General features: G+C 43.4%; 1 pseudogene across 1 annotated transcript; it reads left to right on the top strand.

Annotated features, from left to right (window-relative positions):
* Positions 1–326: 326 nt before the first annotated feature.
* On the top strand, positions 327–5,385 carry LOC147424448 (protein NRT1/ PTR FAMILY 8.3-like; annotated as a pseudogene). The gene is made up of 5 exons (XR_015186406.1): positions 327–609; positions 709–878; positions 3,394–3,650; positions 3,932–3,982; positions 4,066–5,385. The product of XR_015186406.1 is annotated as a protein NRT1/ PTR FAMILY 8.3-like (transcript).
* The last annotated feature ends 7,272 nt before the right edge of the window (positions 5,386–12,657 follow it).

Genomic DNA, 12,657 nt, shown 5'->3' with positions numbered 1-12,657 from the left:
GCTGTGCCGCACGTACACGTACATAAAGCATTGCTACCTCTCATCACTATATCACACAGGCATGGTCAAATGGGATCAATGGTGGAGGAGGAAAACGCGGGGCGCGCCAATCGTAGACCGTCATATTTGACAATCGCCCCGAATTTACTACTTCTACCTGAATTTACAAATTTACCCCGAATTTACTAATCGGCTCACATTTACAATATGAGATACTCGAATCCCCTATATTCCAATGAATGCATGCGGGCGTAGTGGTTAGTGCACATGGCTCGCCATGGGGAGGTCACGGGTTCAAGGCGTAGGGTGCGGATTAACCCGAATTTATAAGCTTGCCCGAATTTACTTTTCTCCCCGAACTTACAAATGTGCATCTTAAGGTCCGAATCACCTCAACCGTCTATCCCATTTGAAGCTGGCCATGCAAGATAGTGTGGAGGATTGCCACCCAATGTCTACACTGCAACACACATACACACATCCGCGCACAAGCTATGGAAAAATCTCCAGAAGAGATTCATACTGATGAACGTATCGTGGATACAGATGCTTGCGTTGAGAACAGGCAGACTAAGACCGGGCGATGGAAGGCTGCCAAATACATAATAGGTCTTCCTTCTCTTGTTGTTATTTCAAGCTTTTCCTCTACACAATGGTATATGTACTACACCCAATCCAATTTGTCTTTTTGTACTCCAAACAATGCAGGAAATCAAGGCTTAAGTTGCCTGGGCTTTTATGGAGCTACTATCAACCTGGTGGTATACTTTACTGATGTTCTTCATCAAGGAAATGCAACCGCAGCCAACAATGTCAGCACTTGGGCTGGGACAGCTGCATCCCGGACATGTGTTGCACTATCTTGCGTATCTGTTGTGGTGAGTGAATCCCGTGTTTGGGTCATTTCCATGTTCCCTGGCTCTTCCTTTGTTTATGCAAAGCTTTGTTCTCATCATCCGACTCTATGTGGGTTTTTAATTAGATTAAATGGTGAACGTCATAATGTTCGAGTAAGAGAAGTATCGGCATGCACATGTCATGAATATTGCCCATGTACTGGTATCTAGAGCAGCCATGGGAAGCATCTAGCCACAATGCTCCTCAAATGTGTTGCCAAATCTACTGATTGAGAGAAGGAAAGTCCCTTTGGAAATTCATATTGTGCTCATTGCATGGATTTATTACCTCACTTCAATGACATAAGGGTTTGATATACGAAGAGATTCTGAATTTTCTTTCTTCAAAAGAGTAAAACGTGGATATCAATCAAGATAAGATGCTGATGGCGGACATCTTTCCCACAATCTGTGTATATATACACACAACGAAACCTTTCCTCTATAAATTACCCAAATTAAAAAGGGGGGGCAAAAGACAAATTGATCCCACCTTGTGGAATTGTGAAGGTATCCCTGCATGCCAGGAATCGGGTCGTATATCTCTGCCATAAAACCAGGCATTCTGGCTCCATATGGTCCATAGCCACCTGCTCCTTGGGGACTGAGTGCCCCTAGAGGCATCCAAATCTGGCTCTTGGTGGCTATATTTGAAAAAGCTGGTGGCTACTGCATCTCGGTGGCTATATTTGAAAAATCTGGTGGCTCTTGGTGGCTACTGCATCTGCTACTGCTTTTGATTAGCAACAAAGTTGGGTACCTTTCTTGTTTGCTAGTCCCCTTCACCTGAGGGTTGATCCACTCTGTCAAGGTCGTGGGTCAGAGGGCTGCAAATCTCAGCCTTCCATCCACTCGTCTTTATTGGCCAGAATCTACTCTTGCAACCCCCGATGCTGGACAGCTCAGCAGGCGGAATGTCAGGGATGTCTAAACACTGAGTTCATAGGCTCTGACTTGCATATACGTCACATAACAAGGATCCTTGGAATAAGCAAGAAGGTGATCCACAAGGATGTTGACTTTGGCTTTTTGAGATTGCTCCACATCTGGTGATGGGTGTGTTGAGTCTTGGACTGATTCTCTTGGTCATTCTCCACAGTGTTATCGTCCCAACATCATTCTGCTTGGCCTCTTCTTCGTCACCTTCCTCGTTTTCAACTTCCTCTTTTGTTTCTTCCTCGTACTCCACCTCTTCCTCTTTGTCCGGTTTAGGTGGAACTGCAGCTGCTTCCATGGTTGATTGCTTCATTTATGGATTGGGATTGATGGTGTAATACTGCTGAAACGGGCTGGTCACTTGAGAGGGCAGTGAATCACTGCAACAACACCACAAACAACAGATTGAACTTCAAATAACACTTGGAGTCAAGACACATAGACGGGGGGGCGGAGTTTACTTCGCAGAAATATCAGCCCCTTCAATAGGTACTCCTTGCGGTATTTTCTTTTATATGCGATTACAATCGTTCTATGAGCCCACTCACAAGGATCTCTCTAGAAGTGGAGCTCTTGGCTTCATTACTTTCTTGGACTAGAGATTCGGCGGAAAGAGGGGGCTATGTTTCTCTCTCTGCAGCATTCTCTAGGAGTTGCTGGAGGCTTTTGGCATGATTGACTATAGCTTCGATGGATCCCAACACCAAGCTGTCCTGGTATGACTCTTCAGATGTAGCTAGTGCTACCAAGTAATGAAAACTGGGGTTTTGACCTCAATTCGCGATGGGTTGTCTTAGCTCATTCATGCAAAAGCGTGCACAGCTGGATTTGGAGGGAGATTTTCTGTGAGTCGTTCGAGTCCACGTGATTGTTCACATTTGGAGAGAGGAATCATCACATCATTTATTGCCCCATTCATCATCCGATTTCATTTTGCTGCCACTTTTACAAATCTGGCCTACACTTCTAGGACATTAAACCTTTTTGGTGTCAATGAGACCTTGACTTACAATATTGTCGTCTGCAGCATGTGTCACTTATGAGTATACACTACAAGGATTTTTTGACAACTCAATTGAGCATTAGAAGAAAGGCAAATTTATGAAAGCAAAGCGAGTAGGATCATTTAATAGTTACAGGGTCCATTTGTGGGTCTCCCACCTCAAGAATGGGAGTTTCGGCCGATGCAATTCCTTCAATGTTACTGCATGGTCACACAAAACAGCGATTCTGGTATTGTCCCCCGACCTTGTCCCCAATATCCCATTTCTTGTGCCTACTGATGATACCCTTGCCAAAAGGTATATTCCACCAACAGAAGATAGGTACAAATCTATGTATGTGACAACCAACATATCATTTTCGCACATTGCATTTATCTCGTCTTGAAATGTTTTCAAAGTTTTCCATGGAAATAGATGATGATAAGTGAGTTTAACTTACCAGAACTGGTTGCTAGTGAGTGATGGTGAACCAAACATTTGGTCAGAATATGATACTTTGAACTTGATTGACTCTCTGACGTACAAGAGTATTTAATAGCCTATGTTTTGATGAGCAGGGAATGGGCCTGATGGTACTCTCAGCAGCATTACCGACATTAAAACCTCCACCATGCCCTGAGAGCTCATTAACTACAGGGAAATGCAGAAAGGCAACTTCCCTGCAGATGTCATTTTTTTTCATGGCACTGTATGTGATGAGCTTTGGAGCAGCAGCATATATGCCATGCTTAACAGCAATGGGTGCGGATCAATTTGATGAGGAAGTCGATGAAGAAAAACAGCAGAAAAGCTCATTTTTCAACTGGTTCTATTTGTCAGTCGACTGACAGTACTATAATCACTAGACACTTTCACTTTCCATTTCCTTGCACTAGCCACTAACACTTGAAGAAGTCTAGGGAACGGATAACCTCCCGACTCTTTGAGCCTGTACATTCGGCTTCCCGATATGAGGATTAACACACTTGCGAGGACAGAACCTGTGCATATCGCAAACACCAACCACCAGCTAATGCTCTGCTTCATATAGACCAACAAGGTGCTTAAAAATAAAGCTATCACGTAGGTAATAGGCTTTTTTGAAGTGTCAGAAAGATGCTCCACCATTAAAGGAAGCAGAAAGGTTGCTCACACTAATGCTTACAGGTAAAAGCTTAAACTGATGATTTACACTAAAAGCGGGAAGAAAAGACATGAATTTAGAATGTGTTTTGGATTGTTTGGAAAAGGTTTTTGGACAAAGCTGCTACTGAGACGGAGGGGGAAAGGAAGACGAGAGAAAGAGGCCAAATGATCAGCCCCTGGCAGCTATGCACGGTGACTCAAGTCGAGGAAGTAAAGTTTGTGCTGCGGCTATTCCCGGTGTGGGTGACGAGCATCTTATTCAGCACGGTGTATGTGCAGATGTAGACGCTCTTTGTAGAGCAGGGTAAATTGATTAACACACAGGCTGGTAGCCTCAATATACCAGCTGCGGCTGTATCAACTTTCGACGCTATCAGTGTCATTCTCTGGGTGCCAATCTATGATCGTGTTATCGTTCAAGTGGCCAAACACTGGACAGGCCATCCGAGGGGCCTCACGAGTCTCCAGCGAATAGGAGCAGGCCTTGCAATCTCCATTTTATCCATGATAGCTGCTGCATTGATAGAGATAAACAGACTCAGAATTGCTGAAGAAGAAGGGGTAATGGCTACAGGGGAGGCTGTTAAGAGCATGAGTGTGTTTTGGCAAGTTCCCCAGTATGCCATTGTTGGTGCAGCCGAGGTTTCTACATACATTGGCCAGATGGAACTCTTTTATGACGAGTCGCCAGATGCTCTTTGGAGCTTGTCCATAGCTCTCATGGGAGTTGGTTCAGCACTAGGAAATTACATCAGCACGCTCTTAGTTGTCGTCGTAAACAGGATCACCTCTTCTCATGGTAATCGCGAGCCCTGGATACCTGAGGAAAATCTTAACCTTGGGCACATGGACAAATTCTTTTGGCTTCTTGCTTCCATCAGTGCTATTACTCTGGTCCTCTTTATATGGTTTTCTCGACGATATCAATACACAGTACATCTATCTTAACTGTCTAGTTTAACGGCCTTTAGCTCTACTCAAAATTGTACTATAGAACATCCGGATACTAACTTGCAAAGCAAACTCTGGGCAGTGGGAATTTGTCCATCTGGGGCAACGTTCGGACTTCCGCGGTTCTTGAGTAATGTGCCATTCATTCCCAATTATGATGTTATTACTGCCAATGAGGTATTCAAATTTTACGGACCATTAGACATAGCTGAATCCACTAAATATGGCTTGGGTGTCCAAAACTCCACAGTTTTATCCAATAGGCTCACTATTGCCCTTTCAAATGCTATGCAGGCGTTCTATTATGCAGTGCCTCTAATGTAATGACCATAATATACCTTTATGTCTTAGTCTCACATCAAACAACACAGTAGCTTCCTGCGAACCTCTTAATGTCAACATACTCTCCATCGTCCCTTTACACTTGCACCTTCTCATGCTCATAAACTTATTTCATCATGTTCATGGAAATGGAAATGAAAATCTGTCACCTTGTGTCGGTGATCATTATCTTGAGGTGGAGAATAATGCCAACTAACTAGGTCTGTGACACGGTAAGAAATTTAGTGGTGCATGCCAATCGTCTCAAGAAAGCGTGGTGGCGGTCCTTTGCGGCCCTTGATCAGGAGCTGCTTACTACGAAGAGTATGAACTAAATCAGTCCAATTACCTCAAACAATTCTAACAATAGCCAGCATAGCCAGCCCATGTCTATCAACCAGTTACCACATGAAGTAGAATATACGGCGGCTGATCTGCAAGTCCCAGAGGAAGGAACACAGACTCGTCTTTGAGAGAGAGAGAGAGAGAGAGAGAGAGAGAGACTTAGCTATATTTATCCACTAGACGGCAGCTCCAAAGGCATCCTTGTAATGAAAACTTTTTTTTGAAACAACACACCAGAGGGCCCACGGAGGGAGGTGCTTATCCCTTCCAAATATTAGCCATGAAACATGGTCGGGCAAGGGTCGCGTACCATCATCAAATTGATGCACCACGTGTTGAGAACGACAGGGAGAACTCGTAGCAACCAACTAGGAGCTTCCTCCTCGGGTGACTCACCCGAGGAGAAGGATGCACTCGAGTGTTCAAGGGCAAGAGCTCTAGCAACATGAACACCATGTGAGCACAAGGTGTCCCTCTCGAGGGAACCTGACGAACCCACAACCTCTCCGTTGAGAATTCAAAGCCTTACCGTTAGACCAAATCTTTGGGGAAAATGAAAACATGCACTTAAGGCAATGCCATCTAAGCCATGCACTATCCTTATCTGCATACTTAGAATATTTATATGTGGGTTGCATATAATTAAGTCTATTCAAAGAGTGTTCCATCACACTTCTTCTTTGAAGCTTACATATGCTGGCTGATAATTTAAAAAAATTCCCATTATTCAATGGGATTCCAGGGGATATTCCTCCTCCCCCTCCTTTCCACGCGTCAACATTTTTGGGAGAGAGAGAGAGAGAGAGAGAGAGAGAGAGAGAGAGCGAGCTAGCTCTATATTGCAAGGAGAGCTGTGTGCTCCTCCCCCCTCCCTCAGCGTGGCCCACCCACACCTTGGTTGGCCTCCCTCGTCCTCATGCCTTCCAATTGCGACCCCCGTCTCTCGCCAAAAACACCCAAATCAGCCATAAGGCCTCTGAGCCATACACACTCAACCGTAGCTGTGAAGATTGCCATGTACTCATCCTCACAACTCGAAGTGGCCACAATAGGTTGCTTCTTGCTCAACCATGATATACATGAACTGCCAAGCATGAAACAAAAACCACTTGTGGACACTCGCGTGTCAAAACAACCAGCCCAATCTAAGTCTGAAAAAGCATGTAAGTCTGGCGGCAATGATCCCCCCTTCTTGGGATAAAACAAGCCAAGATGTAAAGTGCCACTAAGGTAGCGAAAAATCCTCTTGACAGCCTGCCAATACTTAGACTCTGGGCTATGCATAAATCTATTGACCTATGAGACTGCAAACTGAATATCCGGCCTCATGTTGCATACATAAATGAGGCATCCAATAGCAGTTTGGTAAAGAGTGACATCATCAGGATCGCCAGCATCATGTAGAATCAACTTCAAACCTGTTTCCATAGGAGTGGCAATAGGTTTGTAATCCTCAAGTCCAAACTTACATAGAAATGTCTCTATGTAACTTTTCTGACACAAGGCAGTACCACCATCACACTGCTTAAACCGTAATATACCCAAGTAATGATGCAACAGTCCCAAATCTTTTATCGTGAAAGTAGCATTCAACTCATCCTTGAATGCAGCAATATGTCTCTCAGTTGGTCCAGTGATCAGTAAGTCATCTACATAAAGAACCACAATGAGAAGTACATCATTTTCACGCTTTACATACAATGTGCTTTCTGTTGGACTGTTACGAAAGCCTTGTTTGACCAAATAAGTGTCAGCTTTCTCATACCAAGCACGAGGAGATTGCTTCAACCCATACAAAGCCTTCTTACATATGCACACTTTGTCCTCTTGTCCTTTCTTGACAAAACCGTGAGGCTGTGTTACATAAACTTCCTTAAATATGTCACCGTTCAAGAAAGCAGTAACAATGTCCGATTGATGTACATCCCAACCAAAATGAGCTGCCAATGCACATAGAAAATGCACAATAGTCATGCGACAAGTGGGAGCAAAAGTCTCTTCATAATCTATGCCTTTTTGTTGTGCATAACCCTTTGCAACAAGTCAAGCCTTATGGCGATCGATCTCACCATCTAGCTTGTGTTTCGACTTGTAAACCCACTTCATACCAATGGCCTTTTTGCCAAGAGGCAAATCACATAAAGTCCATGTGTCATTTTCTATAAGTGCATCATATTCTGATTGCATGGCAGCCATCCAATTTTTTGAATTATGTGCTTCATCAAAAGACAGAGGTTCCTTAGCATCATGTAAGCTAGACATAGCCAAAGCATAACATCTGATGCATAAGATGCATGGCAAGAGCCTGAACGAGTACGACTAGAAAAAAGTTGCATCCAATTTACTGTCATGTAATGTATGCACCAGCCATTTTGGCATACCTCTAGCCTGCTCATTTTCAGCCCTTTCCTCATCACGTACATCATGTACATCTGCATCAGTAATAGGCTGATCTGTAACGTTTTCAGAAACCCCTATAGGCTGTACATTTGCCTCATTAGAATTTACATTCGTGTTTCCACCACTGAAAAGAGGCAACAAAGTGTCATAAATGTCATGTGAGCTTACATTATTGTCTCTAGTACATGACAGCAAGGACTGAATAGAATCTTCCACAAACACTACATCCCGTGAAACCAAAATACGCTTTGTTTGCGGATGATACAACCTGTAACCTTTGCTTTCAACACTATAACCAACAAAAATACATTTGACAGCCTTATCATCCAATTTTTTGCGTTGTGTTTGTGGCACCAAAGCATATACCAAACAACTAAACATGCATATGCTCAATAGAAGGCTTTCTATCATGCCATGCTTCATATGGAGTAATAGACTGCAAAGCTTTCGTAGGACACCTGTTTAGTACATAAGTGGCACGCATGATGGCATCAAGCCAAAACGAATGCGGCAAATCTTGACTTTTGACCATACATCGTGCCATTTCCGTAAGTGACCTGTTTTTTCTATCAACAACACCATTTTGCTGAGGTGTATAATGCATAGTACATTGGTATTTTATCCCACAACTAGCCAGAAATGCATTAAATTCATGAGACATATACTCCCCCCCTCGATCGGAACGGAGGGTGCCCATAGTACATTTCGAGACATTTTCAGCCATAGCCAGAAATTGTTTGAAGCACATAAAAACTTCGGACTTTGCTTTAAGTGGAAATACCCATGCATGCCTGGAGTAATCATCAATGAAAGTCATGAAGTAAAGGTAATTGCCCAAGGACGAAGTTTGCATGGGCCCACAAACATCACTATGCACAAGCTGCAACATGCATGTGGCCCTAACTAAACCATCCTTTGGAAACTTCGAACGCTGCATCTTACCCAAAATACAGCCTTCACAAACATGTTTGATAGCTTCTTCAAGAGGCGGCAAAGAAGCAACCATATCAGATTTTTGCAAACGCAGCAAACTGGAAAAATTCAGATGACCCAAACGTGCATGCCAAAGTTTTGCATATGAAATAGCCCTTGAATCTGCAACTACATTTGCAAAATTTTATCCACACTTGTCATACAAAGTGATCTTATACAGCCCACAACACAAAAGCCCACATGCAACAATTTCATGACCAAAACTGAGATCATGAACTGTACATTTGTCATCCACAAATTTGACTACAAGTCTAAGTCTAGCAAGTGCAGATACAGACAAAAGATTCTTTTTGATCTTCTGGTACATAAAGTGCATCAACAAGTGTGAAAGAATTTCCATTTGCAGCAATAAGCACAATCTTTCCAAATCCCTGAACCGGATAAGAGGCATTGTTGGCACAAGTGACTGAATTCCCATGAGGGACAGACTCGAGAGAGGTGAACAATTCACGATGTGACGTAATGTGCTTTGTAGCACCACTATCAAAATACCACACATGTGAATCTGCAAAAACTGACATGCATGCATCATGGACAGCAGGATTGTAAGTGCACTCTGCACTAAAAGCCCATTCTGCATTATCAACATCAGCATCACCGTCTCCTTTCACAGAAGACTCAACAATGGCTGCATTTGTAGTGGAACCAGCATTTGCAGTGGAACCACCCTCTTTCTTCTTAGCCTCTTTGGCCTTCAACTTAGGACACTGCTTGATCAAGTTATCATTAGCTTTACAATAATGGCAGTGCATCTTCTTTTTGCCCTTATCACCAAAATTGCCAGACGAAGTGCTACCAGCAGAAGCATTGGGAATAGAAGTTTTGCTACTCGCAGCAGAACCATAAGAAGTGACTGCATTGTTGTTACCACCCTTTCTTTGAGAAGCAATAAAATCATGTTCAACTGCACACTGTACGTCTAGTCTTGTTTTTCTGGAAAGTGACTCTGGCAACAGCAATGTGCATAATGCATCAAACTTGACAACTTCAGGATTTCCTTAAGTCATAAGTCTCCAAGTACTAGCAAAAGTCTAGTAAAAATCTGGTAAGGCATGAAGATAGTCTGCACAAGGGAACTCTTTGAAATGACTTCACCTGTAGAAATAAGTTGCTCATTGATATCCTTGATACCAGCAAGGAAAGTGTCCATATCATCTTCCTCATGCATAATCTTTGATTCCAACTCTTTACGCAACAAAGAAAATTTAGCCTCATTGTCACTTGCATAAAGACCATCCAAAATATCCCAAGCCTGTTTAGCAAATTTTGCTGAACGAATGTGAGGAACAATGGTGCGCTTCACAAAAAAATGCAATCAATGCATGAGCCTACGCATCCTTTACATCCCAATGAGATTGTTCTACCGTAGGCAAAACAACTCTAATAGCAGCCATCCTTGCAGCAAGATCTGCCACATCCTCAACATCGTCTACATCCTCAGAACCAGGTCGTACATCAATTCCTTGCACAATATTCTAGAGGCTCTTCGACACAAGAACATGTTGCATCATGTAAGCTCACATAGGGTAATTGTCCCCATCCAATCTTTCCTCAGCACAACAAACATCTTGAACACATCTGTGTTGTTGTTAGCCATGGTAAATGTTGTACCTGATGTGAAAAATGCCTGAAAAGAGGAGAAAAGAAGCAAGTACAACATGTGCTATATAGCACAAACCGTAGAAAACTGTAAGGCACCTGTTATGCAGAAACCGATACTGAGAGAAATTCTGCACAAAATGACAAAATAGACTGTGCAGTACTACCTGTAGTGGAAACAGAGGCTGAAATTTTTGTCGACCTGCGAACGCTCGCCAAAGCTTTCTGAAATCGGAGAAAATGAGCAGGCGTGTGCTAGAACTGCTGGCGACTAAGCCTGAGAGTGTGCAACCTGCTCTGATACCAATTTTTGGAATTAGGGTTGCAGAGAAACGCACACACCTTGGATTAGACGAAGGAAGCTCAAGGCACACAATAGAGAGTGTATTACTTAGTGTGCGATGTAAATTAGATAGCCCTAGAGTGATGGGCGTATAGACAATGCACGGGAGAAAAAACCTCCTAAAGAGGAAAAAAATGCCTCGGGGGTCCTAGTGCGTTCACACACATCACTACCACATGTATATGGTAAAAATTGTAATTAGTTTGAGCTTAAACATGCTATCCATGTAGGATCTCACATGAGATTTAAGGCCAATGAAAGAAATGAAATGAACTTTGTGCAAAACCATAACCGTACCAACTTAAAACCATAACCGTAACAAACTTAATTTGTGCAAAACCATAACCAAATTAAAACCATAACCGGCCATAACCACTTTGGTCAAAACCATAATCCAGATAACCATAACCATAAACAAAACAATAAGCATAAGCATAACTAGAAAGTTAAACATAACCATAAACAAAACAAGAACCATAACCATGTCTATATAAGAATAGGGGAAATAACCATGTCTATACAATGACAATGACAATAACCATAACCATAAGAAAAACAATAAGTATCTGAACAATAACCATAACCATATATGTCTATACAAAAAAGAGACACAGAAGCGTGTCTGTGTCTCACAAAGCATATATATGAATCCACTGATGACTAGGCGTCACAACCTGCACATAGGACAAGTCACAAAATTAGTGTTGATATTACTTCACATATACTTATTTAATTAAATCAACTCACACATATTAACGTCTCACCTCAAGCGACCAGCGAGACTTTAAGGCCTCCCAGTCTACAGGCTCTCCTAAAGAATCAAGATCATTCAATACTTCATAGATACCTCTGCGATATCCATATGTCTCCTCCTGGCGTGTCGGGACTCGATGCATCGCAAGATTCTGCGTTTATATAAAAATCAAAGTAATAAGAATACATGATTCATCACGTTTAAAAAAATGCCATAGCTAGGATTGGATTGGAAACTCACAAACTCATAGCGAAAGGTGTCGAAGCCTCCGTTGCCAAGATGAGATATCCCCCTGGTCATCTGTCATATTTGCACGGCCTGACGCTGCTGTCTGAACCGTGTGTCCGTTGTCCGCTCATCCTCCCTAATCTGCTACCACGTCTCGTGTGGGATGCCCAAAGGCTTCGGTGATCCGGTCCTGAAAGCCTGCCAAGCTACATCGCGTCGATGTTTCACGGTGTCCCGTGAAACACCCTTGATCCACCTCCTCGGAACAACCTTTGAAACCAGAGCAGGCTGGTACTCTCTCATGATGGTCTCCACTATATAACTGACTTTGTCCTCATCCTGGTCAGGCCAAGGCGTCAGAATGCTGGTCGAAAATTGCAGCTCCGCGAGCTGGCGAATCCGCTGTCTCATCTCTGTCCTGACTCTATCCATGTCAACAGAACCATCTGTCCGTACAATATTGAGCTTGGAGGCACTAGGATCGTGTGCCCCACAAGGTGTCCGAGGTGTGCCAAGAGGTGTGTCGAGAAGTGTGCCTGGGTAGGACGGGGGTCATGAGCGAGGAGGGGTCGAAGCATCTGTGGACCCTCCTCCACAGCAACCACCACCTCCACCTGATGATCGTCGAGATCGGCGAGTGCGCCTGTGCTGCGGAGATGAGGACATACCCGCCTCTGCCGCACCCCTAGGTGTCGAAGTGGCCGTGATGGGATACCTCGCATGCATCGAACCCGTAGGCATCCCCCCCCCTCTCCCATAGGC

This window comes from Adiantum capillus-veneris, chromosome 25 (genome assembly GCF_014529385.1).
Source record: "Adiantum capillus-veneris isolate H3 chromosome 25, ASM1452938v2, whole genome shotgun sequence".
Lineage (NCBI taxonomy): Eukaryota > Viridiplantae > Streptophyta > Polypodiopsida > Polypodiales > Pteridaceae > Adiantum > Adiantum capillus-veneris.
Note: the sequence above shows the minus strand (reverse complement) of the source record. Positions and strands in the feature narration are given on the sequence as shown.